The 20,529-nt window shown below is 35.2% G+C and overlaps 1 pseudogene; it reads right to left on the bottom strand.

Annotated features, from left to right (window-relative positions):
- Positions 1–16,125: 16,125 nt before the first annotated feature.
- On the bottom strand, positions 16,126–16,931 carry LOC149175155 (pectinesterase/pectinesterase inhibitor-like; annotated as a pseudogene).
- Positions 16,932–20,529: the final 3,598 nt, after the last annotated feature.

Raw genomic sequence — 20,529 nt, 5'->3', positions numbered from 1 at the left:
TGAGAGCCACAACGGACTATGGATTATGGTTTCCTAGAGGTAAGAAATGTTTATTGACAACATAGATAGATGTAGATTGGGAAGGAAATATAAATGAAAGGAAGAATACAAGTGGAAGTGTTATCTTTCATGGAGAGAAACTTGTGGCATGGTTAAGAAAGAAAAAAAAAATCAATCTTTCTTTCTACTTCTGAGGTAGAGTTCATTGCAATAGCCTCATGATGCACTCATATTCTTTAGATAAATCATACTTTGCAAGATATATGGTAATATATGAAGATCACATTCCTATTATCTATGATAACACAAGTTCCATTACAATGTCTAAAAACCCTTTTTTGCACTGAAAGACTAATCCAATTCCTATCAAGTACCACTTTCTCGGAGAACAGGTTGAAAATCAAGTTGTGTGACTGGAATGTGTTCCCACAGAGGAGCAGATAGTTGATATCTTCACCAAACCCCTAGCACGTGAACCACTTGAGTACTTAAGGTATAAATTTGAATTAATTTAACTATCCCCTCTCATCTAGGTATTCTCCAAAGGGATAGAAGGTAGCGCTCCAATTTAGTAAAACATTCAGCATAAGAAGTAGTTGTCAAGTCCACAAGACTGCGCTAATTACAGGGGGATATTAGTTGCAAGGGGAGCATTTAATTTTTTTCCATCAATGTCAAAGGGTGTGAAATAAACACAAACATTGCATAATTATTCAGAAATGGGGAGAAATCAACAAACATAAAAGGAAGCATTGAAGGAAATTGAGGCAAAAGGTGTGAGTTCTCCTTCAAACCATAGGGGGAGAATGAACCAAGAAGAGAAGGATAAAACAAATCAGTGATAAGGACTTTCCATATTTAAGAGTTTCTTACATTGTGTGCCATATGGATTTAATTTGTTACTAATTTAACGATTGGTAGCAATGTTTTTGGTGTTTCCATTAATGTTAAAATGGGAGAATGTTGTAAAAGTGTTTTCATTGATTTCAAAGTGCATGGCCATATATGTTTAAGTTTTTTTTGGGTCTATAATGGAGCCTTACTTCGGAAAATTTTTGGTATAGAATATTAGCTTAGATTCCCTCACAAAGTTCCCCGATGGATAGTTCTTAGAAATACCTTTCTAACGATATGTGGAAGATTGAAAATTGTCCAAGGGTTTAAAAGTTATTGCAATTTGAAATTTGACAGGGTTTCACGCCTCAAGATTCCTTAAATACCTTGTGTTTTATAAAAAATTCCTTTTTTAACATAATAATCTATGTTCTAAGGTCAGGAGGGACCCTCTTTTACACATTAGATTGATATCCAAGTTACCACACCCTAGGGGTTTAGTCCCACCAGGGGACATGTATCTCACCCCAACCCTTTATTATCAACACATATATTTAAAGGCCTAAGGCTCCGAGCCTAATAAACCTGAGAGACAAAAAATTTCCAACTATAGCAACAATTCATATCCTGTCTTGTTCTTTCTCTGCTTAGTGTAGTTATGCTAAGGTCTCGAGGTCCCAAGATTAATAGGGTGAGATATGGGCTTTTATTCATAGCAACTACTGTAAACATTGGCATATTTCCCTAGCCTATTCTCATTGATGCATTATGCCAAGGATCCTGAGGTCCTGAGATAGAAGGAGAGAGATAAAGGAAGATTATTAACTGCAAATGAGATTTTAAATATAATTCTCACCCCACCACTTGTAAAATTGAATGATTTTTATGAAAGACACAATGATGAGGCCCCTTATCTCCATACAAATGACATGGCATGAAGATAGATAAAATGACGTCATTGCATGATGATCCATAAAATTCCATGGATATTCCATTGGATAGTTCATCACAACAAATCTGATAATATTCTATTAAAAATATGAGATTATACACTATTACAATTTTATTGAACTTTAAGATCTGTAGATTCTACTGTAATTAGTGCATGCATGCAAATGGAAATTATGCAGAAAATTAGAGAATGGAAAAATAAGTGCATAAACACACAAGACACAAGATATTCTCTTTGGGAAACACTTTTGGGAGAAAACCCAACTAGAAGGTGAGGCCACTTCGCTCTCCTTCTCTGTCTGGAAAAATGGCTGCAGGTACAAAGAAGTAATGTTTGTGACCCGTGGGTTGCTATCCTCTCTGTGTGCTCTACCTCTTATCTCTCTTGGTTATATTTTCTCATCTATGGAACAAGATTCTCTCAAAATAATGGAATGCCTCTTCCTCCTAGTGGCTCGGTTATAACACACCCCGATAGCCTACTAGTGGTATATTTTGACTACAACAATTCTTAACTAGAGGTACAATATAGACTCTTCTAGATTATTTTCCATCATAATCATGTGGTGAGCCCCTTTTCCATGAATAATGGGGGCTGACATGGCATCCTCCCAAACTATAGGTGTGAAAACAGGAAGCTCAACTTCTGAGTGGCATAACATTTGCATGCATACTACAATTGATGTGCTTCTTGCGTCATTGGAAATATCATTGTGTGTAAAATAGAATGAACTAATGCGGCACTAGAGTGGAACATTTTTACCCCAAAAAGAGTCATTTGATGCCTTAAAATGCTCCTAGAAGGTTTCAGACCTCGTTTTTCCAAACTTGGTCCAGCTGGTAAAAACAATCTCATGAGTTAATTCCTCCACTTTTTTCCACTCCAAATTCTTCGAGATGGATGAAAAACAATATAATGATCCAATATGGATTGCAACCCCCCATTTTTGGAGCCTTTTGGCCCCCAAAAGCTTCTACTAAATGAGGTGAGGAAATTTTCCTCCACCTTCTCTCTGGTGTACCATTTAGATTTTCCTGGAAGTTGTCCCTTCAATCAAATCTGTCAAAGGTCATGCTGCCCATGTGTTTTAATTCTGTACCTTTTCTACAAAACTATATCTTATATCAACTATGCCTGAGCATCTGGTGCCAAATCCTCCACAGAAGGTAGGACCTGTTCCTCTTCCAAATCTAGCATGGAAGGCTCACATAGTTTCAAATTCTCTACATTCACAATTGAGTAAATGTGAAAGGTGGTAAATTGAGTCTATAGGCACTATCACCCACCTTTTCTAGTATCTCGAAGGGACCATATCTTAGAGCCTTGATTTTCTTACTAGGCCCCTGCAACCTCTCCTTGTTCAACTGTAAGCATACTCTGTCTCCCACCTTGAATTACTTCTCTGTTTTGTGTCGATCATGTGTGGCCTTATACTTCTCATGTGAATTCTATAGTGTTTCTTGTACCTGTAAGTGGATATGCTTGATCTTCTCCATAAATTTTTCAGCCCTCAAAGCATCTCCTGTAAGATATTCCTTCACTCCTCCTTGATTCCCATATGAAATATCCAAAGGTGAAGGCGGAAAATATCCAAAACAAGTCTCAAATGGGGTCTTTATCATAGAATTTTGGACTAATTTGTTGTAACAATGTTGTATATATACTATATTTTCATCCTAGGTCTTCAAATGCTTCTCGTTGTAGACCCTCAGACGATGCACCAAAGTATCATTGACTAATTATGTCTACCCATCGGTCTGTGGATGGAATGTTGTAGATCTATTCAGCTTTATGTCCATCTTCTCCCACAGTGTAATCATGAATGCACTAAGAAATATTGTATCCCCGTCTAAAACGATGCAACTTGGTATCCCAAAGTGCACCCAAACCTGTCCAAGGAACAAGTTTGCTGCTTCTTTCCCATTGATGGTCTTTTTACAACAAATCGGAACACACATATTGTTGAACCTATCAACTACCACAAACAGGTAGCCATGTCCCTTCCTGATTGTCGGTAAACCTCCCACAAAGTCCATGGAACTTCTTTCCCAAGGACGGGTAGGTATAGGTAAGGGATGATATATACCCTATTTCTTATTGCTATGCTTGCTCGTACAACAAATAATGCATCCTCTTATGAACCTAGCTACCTGCTATTGCATCTTCGCCTAATACACATAGCTCTGCAAGTTAGCCATGATCTTCCCTACACCAAAGTGCCCTGCAACCTTGGAGGAGTGAACCTCACAATCACTCACCTTTAGGAACACATAAATTATCCAGCCTGTAGAGTAACCCATCCTAGAGATGGTAGTCAACGGTGTTATCTCCATCATGCACATGGCTCAGACTGTGCAACTACTGATACACCTCCTTGAAGTCCTCATCTTCTGAATAAGCCTCTCTATATGCATCATGGGTGAATGGCTCCCTGTCCATAAGAGCTATGAAATTCAATGTGTGTGGCCTTTAAATCATGTCGACCAACTTGTTTGTGTTTCCCTTCTTATACTTGATCACCAAATGAATGTTGTAAAAACCCCAGCCACTTATAATTCATGTTCTGTTGTATCTTACTCTGGGCGTGAAAGTACTGTAACAACTGGTGATTTGTGTGGATTACTGTCTCCTTTCACTTTAGATAGTGCTTCCACTTATTCACAGCTTCCACCATGGAATAGACCTCCTTTTTGTAGGTAGGGTGGTTAAGTATTACCCCATGAAATACTTCAAAATGGTAGCATACAAGCCTTCCTCCCTACATCAACACAACTCCCATAGAATACCCACTTGCATCTGTCTCCACTTCAAAGGGTCACTACAAGTTGGTAATGCTAGAATTGTTGCTTCGCTGATCTTCTTCCTTAGCTCTTCAAAAGCCCTTTGTTGACCTTTTCCCCATTGGAAACTCTTGCCACTTACTGTTATGGCAAGGAGCAATGCTACTACCACTAAAAATGAGGCTATTAACTTCTTCACGTATTGTGCTACCCCAATGAAACTCCCAACCTCATAAAAATTAGTAGGCACCGACCATTTCATGATGGCCTCCAACTTGGAAGGATCTATCTTTAGTTCTCCACCAATCACATATGCAAGATACAGCAAAGACCACTACGCAAAATCACCCTTCTTGAGATTTGCTAGCAACTATTGCTTCTTAAATGTTTCTAGAACCTACGTCAAATGTAACATATGCTCCTCCCATGTAGCACTATATACCAGTATATCATCTAAATAGACAATAACAAATGAATCTATGAAAGGGTGCAATCCATCATTCATTAATCTCATAAATGTAGTTGGTGCATTACATAGGCCAAATGTCTTAACTAACCACTCATACAAACCTTGCCCGGTTTTGAAGGTGGTATTCCATGTATCTTCTTCTTTGACTTGAGCCTGGTGATATCCAAACTTCAAGTCCATCTTGGTGAAGTACTTTTCTTGTTGAAACTAATCTAGCATATTATCTACCCTGGGCAGGGGGTATCTGTTCTTCAGCATGATTTTGTTCAACGCCCTGTAATCTATATACATATGCCAAATCCCATCCTCCTTCGGCATAATGATGATGGGTAACCCACATGGTGATGTACTCGTTTGAATAACATCATGTTCCGATAACTACTACAAATGTTTCTTCATCTCACTTGTTTCTATAATAGACTACCTATACAACCCAATATTTGGAAATGGGGAGTATAGAAATAGCTAGATCTCATGCTCCTCTTCTCTCTTAGGTGGTAAACCTTAAGGATCTCGGAACACATCCTTGTATGCCTGTAACAAATCCTCCAATTGTTTTTTTGTTTCTTAATACACCCACCCAGGGATGACTTACCTCTTATGGACTCCTCTTCAGACCGACTTTCTCTTAAAAATAATAAAGCATACTTCTTGCTGGAAATGATGAATTTCTTGGCTTTGTTGGCACTTATTAGTGAAATTTTTTACTTGCCTTTGTATGCTTTAATGATGAACAATTTTCCATCCTTGATGAGCGGTACTAATTGGCTCTCCTCATGAATATTGCATCTCACATGTACGTTTATGGACTCCCAAACATGACTCCACATACATCAAGGTGAACCACATCTAGATCTAATTCATCAATAAATTAGCAGTCATAGAAAATCTAATTTTACACTGTTTTGTTACCTTCAACTCTGCATCTTTATTTACCCATCCCAATGGATATGGGTTTGGATGATCACAAAATTCCAGCCCCAACTTCTTGACCAGCTTTGCTACAATGAGATTCCCCTGTTATCCTGAGTCAAACAGAGCATCAATATTTGTATTATTGACCCGTATCTTTATATGGAAGAGTTTGGTCATTTATTTCTCTTCCTGTTGTTGAAGGCTACTAGATTAAACTCCTTCTACACTGATGTGCAGACAATACTATCATCCAAATATGAGATACTTTCAACTTGGTTTCTTGAATCTGTAGTCATGATATTCTTCTTCTTATTATCTTTCTTCTTGTTATTCTGGTTTAGCTCTGGATGCAACTTCCAACACTGCTCCTTTGTATGGCCATTAATGTTGTAAGCATTGCAATGGTTGCTAGGATCTTTTCACTGGTATGATGTGGCCATCGTATTTTTATCTTTCCCCCCATTTTTCTTCTTCTTCCCTTCCTTAGAAGCTTCTTATTTCTCCTTCTACTTCGATCCACTTGATTGCGCTTTTTTCAAGCTTATGTTTTCTAGGTATTGTTCCTGTACACAAGCCTTGTCCATCAATTTTGGCTTTAACATCATCACTTTCTCAAACAAATGGAGGTGCAGACCCCCAAAATACTTGAGGAGTACATCTTGGTTCTTTGGAGATGTAACCAACATAATGGCCATCTTCTCGAATTTCGTGGTGTACTCCTGCACACTTTGGCCTAACTTTTTTATGAAGTAATGGCACCAAATCCACTAGTCCTCCATCAATACAATGGGATAAAACTATGACCTAATGAGGGCTTTGAAATCTTCCTACTTACTCACTGGTGGTTCTCCCTCCAACCTCAAGATTTCTGTGTGGCTCTCCCACAAAGTCAATGCATGGCCTTCTAATTTCATCTGCACAAATGAGATCTTTTTCCCTTCCTCGATTTGATGGACACTGAAATAAACTTCTAGTTACTCCAAATAGTGGTTCAGCTTCAGAGCGTCAATCTCATCCTGATATGACTTCATATTGAATTTTGCTTCCATTTTGAATATGGATTGATTCATGACACTCGAACTGGGTTGATCGTTTCCAAGTTCCTTCTTCGGCTGGTTCTTCATGTCTTACCCATCTCCCAACCCCCCTTCTGATTTTTCCTCTGCATTTGAACCCCCATCTTCTCTAAATATCCCCATCTTATTGCTCAATGCCACCATGAGGAGGTTTATCTATGACTTATTGTTCGAGCCGTGAAAGACTCACCTCTGCAAGATCATGAGGTTCGCTTACATAATCGTCGACCATGATTAGGACTTTATCATTTTTGACCCCACTGAGCTAGATTGCTTGCATATTTCAAAAAATACCCAAAGAAACCCGCTCCAATACCAAATGATCCGTAAAATGTTGTGGATATTCCACTGGATAGTTCATCACAACAAATCTGATAATATTATATTCAAAAGTTGAGATTCTACACAATTACAGTGTTAGTAAACTTTAAGCTCTCTAGATTCTATTATAATTAATGTATGCATGCAAATGTAAACTATATAGAAAATTAGAGAATGACAAAATAAGCACACAAACACAAAATACACAAGATATGCTCTTTGGGAAACCCTTTCGGGAGAAAACCCAGCTAGAAGTTGAGGTCGCTTCACTCTCATTCTATGTCTGGAAATATGGCTATAGGTACAAACAAGTAATGTATGTGGTCTATGGGTTGCTACAATGCACATATCCTCTCTGTGTGCTCTACCTCCTCTCTCTTCTGGCTACCTTTGCTCAACTATGTAATAATATTCTCTCGAAATAATGGAATGCCTCTTCCTCCTAGTAGCTCGATTATAAAGCAACCTGATAGACTACTAGTGGTTAATTTTACTACATCAACTCTTAAATACAGTTACAATATAGACTCTTCTAGAGTCTTCTACATCTTAATCCTGTGGTTAGCCCCTTTTCCATGAATAATGGGGCCTGACGCAACATCCTTGCGAGCTATAGGTGTGAAAATAGGAAGGTCAACTTCTGAGTGGCATAATTTTTGCGTACGACCTCTTATTGGAGTGCTTCTTGTGCCGTTGGAAATATCTTTGTGTGTAAAATAGCATGAAAAGGTGCGATGCTGAAGCGAAAAAGTTTTACCCCCAAACAATGTCGTTTGATGCCTCAAAATGCTCTTAGAAGGTTTTCGACCCCATTCTAGCAAACTAGGTACTACTGGTAAAAATGGTATCGTGAGCTGATTCCTCCACTTTTTTACACTCCAAATGCATCGAGATGGATGAAAAACAATCTAATGATCCAATTCAGATCACATGATTTTGATGACAAGGATTATATGTGGTAGGTGACATGGCAATGACGATGTTTGAATGACATCCACCTGAGGTAATATGGAAACGTAGTGGAGGACACATGGCATGCAGGTTCAATGTTTTCAGGTGGCCATGAGGGTAAAAATCATATGACATGTGGCACCACCCATTGAAGGACACAAGGTAGATGGTGATGCAAGCATGATGTCATCTCTCCCATCAGTGGTCCAAGTAGAGATTGAGAGATGGAGAATTGAGACCAAGAGGCCAAAATAGAGGGATGAGAATGACTCCATCAGTTGACAAGAACATTCATGTCTTGCCTCAGTGGTGGAGAGGAAGGCACAACAAGGAAATAGGACTAGGTTGACAACCAAGGAACGATAAATTTCACATCAATCAATGATCTTTCGATGCATTGAAAGGAGCACCAAGGGTTCATTTTTTATGGTTTTTATTTGAAGCACATGACCTGGCCTTTGTGGTTTTTTTAGAGCTTTGACAAGCAATATGGACATATGTTTAAGGATGTAGGCACTTCGCATGGTTTATAGTCTTGATTGGAGATGTTAAGCTTATGGTCCATAAAATTTGTGGCTTAAGGCATAAAGGGAATTACACAAGTTGTTCTACAGTCTTGATTGGCTTCCACTCCAAACTCCATGCATGAATGGTCTCATGCTTAAAAGGAAAGGCTTGAATAATATGATAGACCTTCGAGAATATGAACTAAATCCATTCTATAGTCTTGATTTTTCCTTCAAATCAAATACTCAACATGAGTGGAATCACTCTACTATATTTCATAGTTATGACATATATGTTAGCCAACTAAAGTTGGAAGTCCTCAGTACAAATACTAGAATTGGCTAAAATCAATAGTTAAACACATAAAACACCTCAAGGCAACATGCAGGGTATAAAGGTCGATTGGAGCTCAGATATAAACAAGTAGAATAACAAGTGAACAAAAAGATAATTAATAAATTAATTAATTTTTTGAGTTGTAGTAAACTAAAATTTAAGAGTAAAATTAATAGACCTAATTCTTTACAGGCAGTAGAGAATGAGCATAATTGATGTAAGGGATCATAGGTGTATTGAGATAGGTGATTTCCATGAGCAAGACAAAAAATAATTGAAGAAGGAAAGCCTTCATGGTCTAAGTATGAAAATTGTATCAAAGAATGATTAAGATCGGGTTGTGCAAGTCAATGCTTGTACAATAGGGAGTTTGAGCTTCCTTTCAATACATGTTGATAAGTCAAAGAGTTGGAGCTTCCTTCATGTTGAATCTTGAGAAATCAACATGTTGGTGCTTGCAACAATAAATAGGATTGAAGCCTTCAAGTGGGTTGTAGCTACAAGTTGATGTAATTGAATTTATAGCTTTGATTGCGTAATAATAAGAAACATAATTGGTGTTTTTCCAAGTTGGGTTTCCACGTTATATATTTTGTCTTGATTTATGAATTTGATGTGTTATTGATTATTGATATTGTTGTTAAGTATTTTTTACTTTTCGAATGAATATTTTAAATTGTCATTATACCAATTCACCCCCCTCCCCTCTCAGTATTATCCTAGTTTCTAATAGAAGGTTCAATCTCGAGCAAGGGATCTCAAGAAGAAAATTAGTAATACTATTAGATATAGTCATGATGGGAATCAACAAAGTTTTACCATTGAAAGGTCTTATATTGTCAGAGTTAATTAAAAAAGAAAGAAGAGTAACACCCATGGAACACCCAAGAATACAAACATATAAGTTATGGAGATTAATGATATTGGAAAGCATTGAAAGAACCAGTCTAAGATGAAAGGAATAAAAAAAAAAATTAATGCAATGATATTAATATCAAAGGAACAAAGCCTTCAAAATTATATGAGTTTTACTAGGTTGTTGGAGGCATGTTAGCATACTTAATCTCAGAGAAAGAAGCTAAAAAAATTACATTGAGGGAAAGGATTGAAGAGTTGGAAATGGATTTACCATCAAAGCCATTGTTTCCATCTCTAGAGTTAGACCAAATTTAGCTTCACAAGATGCATCACAGAGAAATTCTAGGATTAAAGTGGTGTCTAGTCTACTTGTCAAAATATTCCAAAATGTTGCGAATAAATTTAATAAAAGAATTGATATGATTTTGGAAGTGTGGGAGGTGGCTATCTATTAAAATTAATTCACTCATTAAATTTTGCAAAAATACTGAGAGAATGATGAAATGTTTTATGGGGAAAAATTAACTACATTCATCATGTAAGTATAAAATATGAATGAATCACACGGAAAAGAACACAAAATTCCATCACTAGGGAGAATCGAGCAATTAAATGCCTATTGGAAAGAAAGAATAAAGGTAGTCCATGAATTAACTGTAAAATATGACAATATAAGGATGGGATGAATTGATTTTTTCTTTAGATTAATTAACATGACAAAGGAATTAGAAGGACCCATTCTTATCATGGATGAAATGCTATTAAAGAGATAGAAAGTGTAAGAATGTGTCAACATACTTGGGTCACATGGGGAATGACTTAAATCAACTTGTTGATTTCCCCAAGGAGAAGATTGGTAAATGGTTAATTATTTTATTACTAAGAATGAAAAATAATTGGACATAGTACATAAATTTGGCTATGATTCCAAAGACAATGAAGATGAATTATTCAAGGTATGTGTAAAAAATGTGGTGCCAATATGAGAATTCGTTAAGCATTGGATTAAAGAAATTTTGGAGAAGTTATCCACCTCAAAATAACTAATCAATGGTTTTGAGGGTTCCACTTCCATCATGCACCCTGCATTTAAAAGGAGAAAATTCAACATAATGAAGGACTTGAGTCTATCACTGTAAGTAGATTGTCTAGCTTTATTTTTCCCATTTTTTTCTCACTTAGAAATCATCCATCCTTTTGAATGTGGAGTCTTCCAAGAATTACAGCTAATTCCTAATTCCTTTTTCTTTCCTCTTCCAAATATTTAGTTTGGTTATATTTTTTGCAAGAGCACAATCCCTGTCCTTAAAAGGACAAATGCATTTACATTTCTTGAACTTTGAACTTTCAATTTTAAGTCTATGATTGAAAAGGTGTATCTCTTTCAATCCTTACAAGTTTTAATGGAAGTATATTTTAAAGTTATTTCAAGATGTGTGCCATGAATTCTTTATCTACTCCAAATTCTTGATATTTTTTATTTATAGTCATGTTGGAAAATCTATGAAATTTTATTAGTCATGAATGTTGAAATTTATCTTACTTTTCTATTCATAAATTTGGCTATGATTCCAAAGACAATGAAGATAAATTATTCAAGGTATGTGTAAATAATGTGGTGCCAATACGAGAATTTGTTAAGCATATTATTTTGAATTTATGAGGTATGACCATATCTCAGGCTTCCTTCTTCATTTTTTGTTGGACGTGTAATTATTATTACAAACGATAACCACCTCTTAGAAAATGACGGGGGGAGGGGAGGTTATTCCCTCAAATGCTATCTTTGGGATTTGGCAAACCCAAAAATGCCACAAGACCTTCTTGCAAGTATAGGAATGTTGGGAACCAGTGGAGAATGGATTCTCAAAGAAAGATCATGCAACTATGTAGGTCTTGTCTAATGCCCAGAAAAATAAACTTCCAGAACTAGGAAAAGATTGAGCAAGGGCAAGGTTTGGATCTAAATTTCAATAGATGACTTAATTCCCAACATAATGGGAATATTTAGTGCAATAAATCCTATCATATTGAGGTAAGGGAAAAGCGATTATTTTGAAGCTTCAAACCCTCAAGAGAGAGTTTGAAGCATTAAAGATGAAGGAGGGGGGAATATTTAGAGATTTGAGACTTTTGTGATATGAATTATGTTGAAATGCTTTTGGATTCATTGTAAGGTTTTTATTTATCTTTGAAATTTAAAATAATCATATATGGCTCATCATCGGTATGAAGGTACTAATGATTCAAACGTCAAACAGAAACAAAAACCCTATGCGATGGATCCGGAGGTAGAAATTACTCACCAATTCATAACCAAAGTAATGAGAGTTGTGAATTAGCTCAAGATTCATGGAGACATGATTCAAGATCAAAAAAATATGGAAAAAGTTCTCAAGAGCCTACCTAAGATGTTTGATGTGTTTTTCATTTCCATCGAGGAGTCCAAACATATATCTAAATTAATAGTGGAAGAATGATGAGGTCTCATTTATTGCAATGAATCTTGAATCAATGCCGAAGAGGATTCCTTAGAACATTCTTCAAGAATCAAGAAACCATCAGTAGAGGTAATCACTGAGGTCAAAGAGATAGAGGTAATTAACAAGTAAAAGGAAAAAATATATTAAAACAACTAGGACAACTAAAATGGCCTAAACACTCCTAGAATCAAAGAAAGAGAGGCAAAAGATAGAAAAACAAGTCCAAGGTACAATGTTACTACTACAAAAAGTATGGACAATGTGAAAGTGAATTTAGAAAGAAATATTCATATTAGAATAAGAAGGGACATATGAGTCAATGGTCATATCATGTTAAATCATTGAAGAAGACCAAGACAAGGCTCTTTGGTTATTGGATATTGGTTGCAACAATCACATGACAGGTAATAAGAAGTTGTTTTCTAGTGTTGATAGCTATATTCAATCTAAAATTATTTTATGAGATAATTATCAAGTGAAGGACATAGGTGAAAGTATTGTATTTGTCATGACTAAGAAAAATGAAGAAAAATATATTCTTCATTTCTTTTACGCACAAAATCTTAGACATAATATGTTAAGTATTAGACAATTGAGTCAACATGGTTATGATGTTATATTCAAGGAATCCACTTGCACAATCTGAGAAAATTCACCTAGTAGAAGACTTGTTGATAAAGTCCAAATGACCAAGAATAGAATATTTCCATTGAATCTTAGAAGTGTAAATTTTTCACAATCGTATGCATAAAATGTCTCAACCATAGATAAGACTTTGATATGGACCTTTTAGAAGTATTAGTTTTTTATAGAAACAATTAATTCTTAAGGGACGACCCATATTGAATGAGAAAACTAGCACATCTGAAATTTTCATTCTTGTAAAGCATCAAAGAGATTTTTCCAAAAGCCTCTTATAGATCAAAGGAGCATCTAGAACTTGTCCACACAAATCTATGTCAACTCAAGATCGTTCAAATGGTGGTAGTCTTTATTTTCTAAAATTTATTCATTTCTTTAATTGGAAAGTTTAGGTGTATTTCCTTAAGAACATATCAAATAAACTCACAAAGTTCAAATAATTTGAGGATATAATAAAAAAATGAAGTGGAAAATATGTTAGATTGCTCATATCATATGGAGGAGTGTATGACTCAAAGGATTTCAAAATGTTTTGTATACAATAGGGAATTTGAAGGAAATTCACCTCGAGACACACTCTACAACAAAATGGAGTGGCTAAACAAAAGAATTAGACCATCATGAACATGGCAAGGAGTATGCTAAAACTATAAATTTTCCCAAGGACTTTTGGGCTGAGGCTATTGCTTGTTCAACCTACAAATTGAACAGATTTCCAACAAATAGTGTAAAAGGTAAAGTACCTCAAAAAGAATGGAGTGGCACAAAGTCATTTGTTTCTCATTTCAAAGTTTTTTTGTTGTATTTCATGTGCACATGTCCCAAAAAAACTAAGGAGGAAAGTTGACAACAAAAGTGAAATATGGATTTGCATTTGGTGTGATGAACATCCCAAAGCCTACAAACTATATAACCTAGTCACTAAGAAATTTGTGGTGAGAAAATGTGAAATTCTTGGAGGAAAAATATTGGCATAATCAAGAGAATGAGTCAATGGATGGTAGAAATCCATCTCTCCCAATAGATGAGTAGGTGGATAATTTAAGATGGAAAGTCCCTCCACCAAGATTTCTGAAGTTATAGGTGAAAAGACAAGAAAATAGTTCTTCCAATAGAGAGTCAACAAATTGAGTGAGAAATTAAGAAATAATCCTTGATTCAGTAGTGATTTAGTAACTTCAGTAAGAAATAAAAAAAACAAGGAGGTTATGTGAAATATATGAGCAGTGCAATGACATGGATAAGGAAGCCCATTTTTTCTTATTAACCTATCAACCTACTTATTTTGAAAAGGTAGTGAAGGAAGAGCATTGAGTGCATGCAATGAATGAAGAGATTAAGCTAGTGAAAGCAATCAAACATGGCATCTTGTAGAAGTCCTAGCTAGTAGAACTAAATATTGGTCTTACATGGGTGTCCAAGTTAAAATTAGATGAGAAAGGTGAGATACAGAAATATAAGGAAATGTTGGTTGGCTAAGAATTTTCTCAACAACCTTATATTGCATATGGTGAAATCTTTGCTCCAGTAGCAAGTTTGGATACTATTAGTGTTGTGTTAGCCATTGTAGCCCATAATAAATGACCAATTTACCATATGGATGTGTAGTCACCCTTCTTGAATGACAAACTAGAAGACTCATGTACGTAGATCAGGCACCAGGATTTGAACTAAAATGCCAAGAGTACAAAAAATATAAGTTGAAGAAATCATTGTATGGCTTCAAGCAAGCTCCAAGGGCCTACTAAAGTGAGAGTGACTCTTATTTACTAAAAAATGAGCTTATCAAGAGAAATAATGAACCTACTCTTTGTTCCAAATTAAATTAAGGTAAAATCATTATAGTTTGTATTTATGTTGTTGACATGATATATTCAAGGAATTTGATGTTAGATGATTTCAAAGCTACTATGAAAAGATAATTGGTATGACAAATCTTGGTCTCATGAATCATTTTTTGGAAATTAAAGTGAATCAATATGCTCAAGGGATTTCAATATGTCAACAAAAGTATGCTATAGATATCTTAAAGAGGTGCATAAAGGATAAATGCAAAACAATAATGACACCTATTGCAATAGGAACAAATTTGAGCAAGTGAGATGATGGACTCGCAATTGACTCAGCATTGTTTAAAAGGATTGTAGCCAATCTCATATATCCTACTACAACTAGACCTTATGTTATGTATGCAATTAGTTACATTTCTAGATTTATGGAATCTCCCATGGACTCTCATTGGAAAGTTGGAAAAATAATTTTTAGGTTTATTATAGGTACGTAGATTATGGACTATGGTACACAAGCTCTAAAGACAGCACACATTAATGATACACAAATATTGACTTGTTTGTACTATTGATGATAAGAAAAACACCTCTTGATATGTTTTTCATTTCAACACAAATTTGATCTAATGGGCATCTATGAATCAACCCATTGTTTCAATATCTTCTAAGAAATAGAATAGTAGCAACTATATCATCATGCCATGCAGTATGACTAAGAAGACTTGAAAAATCTTACACATTTAGAAAATGTGTCAACTTCTATTTTTTTTTGACAATACTTTAACAATCACATTATCCATAAAACATGTGTTTCAAAAAAAATAAACACTTTAACACTGAATATCACTATAATCACATATTTTCCCTCACTAACATATATATTCCCTAAATCATTAAAAAAACATTGTTTAATGTAACTACCAAAATTAAAAAAAAAAAAAAAAAAAACCTTAAAATATAATTTCTCAGTCTGAACAAGTCATTCTAACAATTAATAGTTAAATATTTTAAACCACTTATTAATTCTAGATATTTCTTTACAAAACTATTAACCCTAAATATTTCTTTAAAAAAAATTAGTGCTGAAACTTTCCAAAATAAATCTGAACTTAGCACTGAGCATGGTAAGCCATGTCTCATGGATTTTCAATTATTTTTTATCTCCTCTTTAACATCATATACCATAAAAATATTTCAACTCAATCACTCAGTGTAACTAAGTTCCATGTGATTTTATTTATATTTATATACGTGGAACATGGATGGCCTACAAGACACTCGACAGCAAAACAAAACATCGTCAAAACATTAGCGAAGCGACGTCACTAGTCTGTTAATCCGTCGACATAATCGACACCGGTGGACTGCAGCCATGAATCTCCTTGTATGAATTCTCCAACAGTAAACTTGCTCGCCTCTTGAGAACTTGTGATTACCCGATACCCGGCCCATTTCACGCGGTTAGCAGTTGCTGCTCCTGGGCCTGTATTCACATATTCCCCATAATACAATGTTTTCAACGCAAAATCTCCAGACCATTCCAGCCAGCCCGCAGGCTGAATAACATCGTCTAGATAGGACTGCATGTAAACCGTTCGGGAATACTCCTTCCACGGCCTCCCCAGATATGTTGGGAATGAGCTTTTCACCGGAACAAGGTCGGCATCGGGAGTGATCTTCCAGTTGTGAATGGAAGTTCCTGTGTTCTGGTTCGGATCAGTTCTGCCCTCTGCGGTGATTGCATTTTCTGATTTGCACCGGGTTTCCTGGGAATCATAGTGCAGCTTTGAAACACTACTGCGGCATTCCCAAATATGAAGTCTACAGTACCCAAAATGTTACACTCCCTGTAGAATTGGCGAAGAGAATGCGCGTACAAAGTGTCTTGGTACGCTGCAATCTTGCAGCGATATAACACTGATTGGTCTGATCCTACACGAAGAGCCACCGCTTGATGCTTATCTGGACCTGCGGTGTTGACGAACGCCATGTCTTGTGCCATAAACCCCTTCCCTACAGCAGCTGCATTCAAACATTTTAGGGAGATCAGTCTTTAAAGCCGCAAGAGCATAACATAAGCATAGTTCCATTTTTTCCCATTTTACTTTTGTCAGGATGCTTGCATTCTCTGCAGTATGAGGCCCTGGGGATTTTCTGAGATTTAAACATACGCCACTGGGGTTTAATCCCCCACTGAAGTACTACCAGACCAGAACTCAATCGATAAGCAAAATGCCTCCTTAACCCAATGAAAGATGTTCTCTACACGAATATTGAGGAACTAGATGCCCGAATATTGAGGAACTAGATGCCCCTGGTTCATAGATAAGAGTGGGTCTGAAATTAGATAAGAGTGGGTCTGAAATTTAGTGGGTAAAAATCCAGTCATACTAAGGGATGGTATAGCCCAAAAAAGATATTATCCCTGAGATATTTTGAAGACATAGATGCCCCTAAGTCATGCTTACAAATCACAAATTAAGTATGCCAATTCAAAAATTAAACATACCAACCATCTCAAAAATCACATTACCAAACAAAAACAAATATTTACTCTATCCAATATTACATTATATTTTTCATCCTACATTACACTTCTTCATAATTGCAAGCATGTAAATAATAGACAATATTATGTACAGCCATAATTGCAAGTATGTAAATAACAGACAATATTATGTACAGCAGGACAATATTAATAGACAATATTATAGACAATAACCTCAAAAGCTGAACCCTTGAACAGACATGAAATGAATTTTTTTAGGTTTGGGATGGATATCATTCGTTGATATTTCAAAGTTTATAGATAACTCACAATAACTTTATGAAAACAGTCTTAGCGTTTACCAGCAACTAATAACTGTATCTTTTCCTATTCTGAGAAACGAATTTCGATTCAAGAAATCAAATATTTAAAGTGGACACTATTCCCCACCAATAAAACGGTTTCCATTTCAAAGTTTCGACCAAGGTCAAATGTTTATTTACATAATAACATTACAGAGATCCAATAACATAAGAAATGTTTTTCAAACTTTCGACCAAGGTCAAATTTTCAATAACATATCATTACCGAGATCCAATAATACAAGAAATGTGAGAAAATCAACGTTAGAAAACAAATAAATTGCAAAACCTAATATAAAAAGAATATCAACCGTGCAATATATTACAATCTAGTGCCTCTTAGGATTTGGCTCACGCCTGTGGTTGCAGAGTTTACAGGCCAACATCATCATTGTGGTCATCGTACACTATTATACAAAGCATTCAGGCAAGGTGCTAAGGCAATAGGCATCTGGCAGAACGTATGACTGACGTCTGTACAGGTCAGCTTTCTTCAAACAATGGCGGAAAGGAATAATCACCCCAATTTTGATGGCAGGCTTATGAATCAATTTTGAGTAGAGATAAATATAAAAGATTTAAAATCCAGGAACGTAAGCTTAAATTTGCATTTTTGTTTGGATTCTTTTATTGGTGGCCAGAATCATGCCAGAAATAGCCAGGCTGATAATTTTGAAAAATAAGATCCCCGTCCTGCAATAAAAAACATAGGCCTTCAAGAATAAGCTCACCTTTCTAAAACAGAAACAGAAGGCAAGGGCAAGTTTTCTATTCTTAAAGAGGGAGTCCATACAGGTTAATAGAATTTTTTATTTTGAGAAAAAAATCTGTAAACAGTTTTAAAACTAGAATAAATACCTATCTAAACAAATAAACAAATAAGTATTTATTAAAAATAATAATAAATAAATAATAGATTTTCTTCATTTGAAATATAAATAATAAATTATATATAAATAAACAATAATATAATAAAATTATAACCAAATAAATAAACAATAATAATATCTAATAAATATAATAAATACCTATCTAAATAAATAGGTATTTATTAAATTATTTTTATTTATTTATAATAAATAAATAAAAATAAATCAATAAATAATAATGATAATAATAATAATAAATAGATAATAGATTTATTTTATTTAAAATTTAAATAATAAATTTTATATATATATATAAATAAACAATTATAATTAATTTACCATTTATAAGCCGACTACTAATAAAGACAACAGCAATGCTTTTCAAATAACTATTAATAAGCTCCGTTTCTCTCTTCTCAAAAACAAATCTCATTGCCCTGATGATGGACTCACTAAGCTAGTCCGAAACGTTGGTTTCAAAACTGTTCACAGTTTTTCCTCAAAATAAAAAAAGTTTTCTATTTCACAACGGGATTCTGCTAGCAACAGGCTATCCCGATGTAGGGTTTTCACTGACTTGTGTTGGGACATTCCCATCACAGATTTGAGGGCGTCCTTAGGCATTGTCTACCTCATCCACAATTAAATTTTTATGTAATTTTTTTTCGAGGAAATTTAATTTTTTGAGTGTTTGTGTTTGAATCATTTTTTGATGGTAGAAATGAATTCAGTTCCATCAAGAACGACATTCAGAATATAAAAATTTGACAATTTTTACCCATATTTCCAAAAATTTCTACCAAATTTTTTCAAATTCCTACCAAAATTTTTATAGTTCTCTGGCAAAAATTGTGACCCCTCTACACTATTTCAGATTGCAGATTCCAAAATGTTGATGATTCCAGCACAAATTTGAGGTCATTTGTCAGATAACAGATTCCTAAATATTTGGAAAATATGATGCACAAATCATTTCATTTTTAAGTTGATAATAGATTCTACCATATTCCATAATATGTGATGTCCATTGATTTTGGACATATCCATTATATTTCCAAAATATTCTAAAAATTCCTATTCAAATTTAAATCTAGTACAGTGCCCCCACTTCTGCCTGAAAATCACAATCTAGTACAGTGCAGTCACAGACTTCTTTCTGAATTCACTTCCTTACTAATGGTTAAGGTCAGCTAAAATGGATTTACTAAAGAATTAAAAGTGGGCTAGCCATTTACTTAATGTAGAGAAACTAGCATAGCTAGTGTAGATTTGAGGCTACCCTTATTTCAGCTTGCAGGTTTGATTCATTTCATTATGTTGATAGTATGGTCTACAATATTCCAGAAAACATTTCAATTGTTTCATTTTTCTTGATTTTGCTTATGTCAGTTGACCATTATCTTTCCAGAATATTCTAAAATGTATTCACTCTAATACAATGCAGTTACAGACCTCTTTATGAAAATCATTTCCCTAATAATGGTTTGATTAAGGTCAGCGAAAACGAATTTATGAAGGAATTAAAAGTGGTGTAGCCATTTACCTAACGTAGAGGAATTGAAAGTGGTGGAACGGTCTACAAAATTTCTGCTCCCTGTAACGATAGTGGCTTCCATGCCTTCTCCGATCAGCATAATATTTGTCTTCTTTTTGCCCACTTCCATGTTCTCCTTGTACATCCCCTTCTTCACCTTGATCACGAATCTCTTAGTGCTTTTCTCCGTAGCCGCAGCTATGGCTTCTGTAATGGTTTTGAATTTTCCAGAGCCATCCTGAGCCACGATCACGTCAGCAACGACGTCGATTGGAAAGGAATGTAGGATCCTCCGATCTCCTGCAGATAGCCATTAAGGAAAATCATCCTTGATGGAATCGGACGGGAGGCCTAGCTCGGGA

This window comes from Pinus tabuliformis, chromosome 4_1, assembly GCF_031772625.1.
Source record: "Pinus tabuliformis cultivar Carrire ecotype Pingquan chromosome 4_1, CPIR1, whole genome shotgun sequence".
Classification (NCBI taxonomy): domain Eukaryota; kingdom Viridiplantae; phylum Streptophyta; class Pinopsida; order Pinales; family Pinaceae; genus Pinus; species Pinus tabuliformis.
The sequence above is the reverse complement of the archived record's forward strand: the minus strand, read 5'-3'. Positions and strand labels throughout refer to the sequence as shown.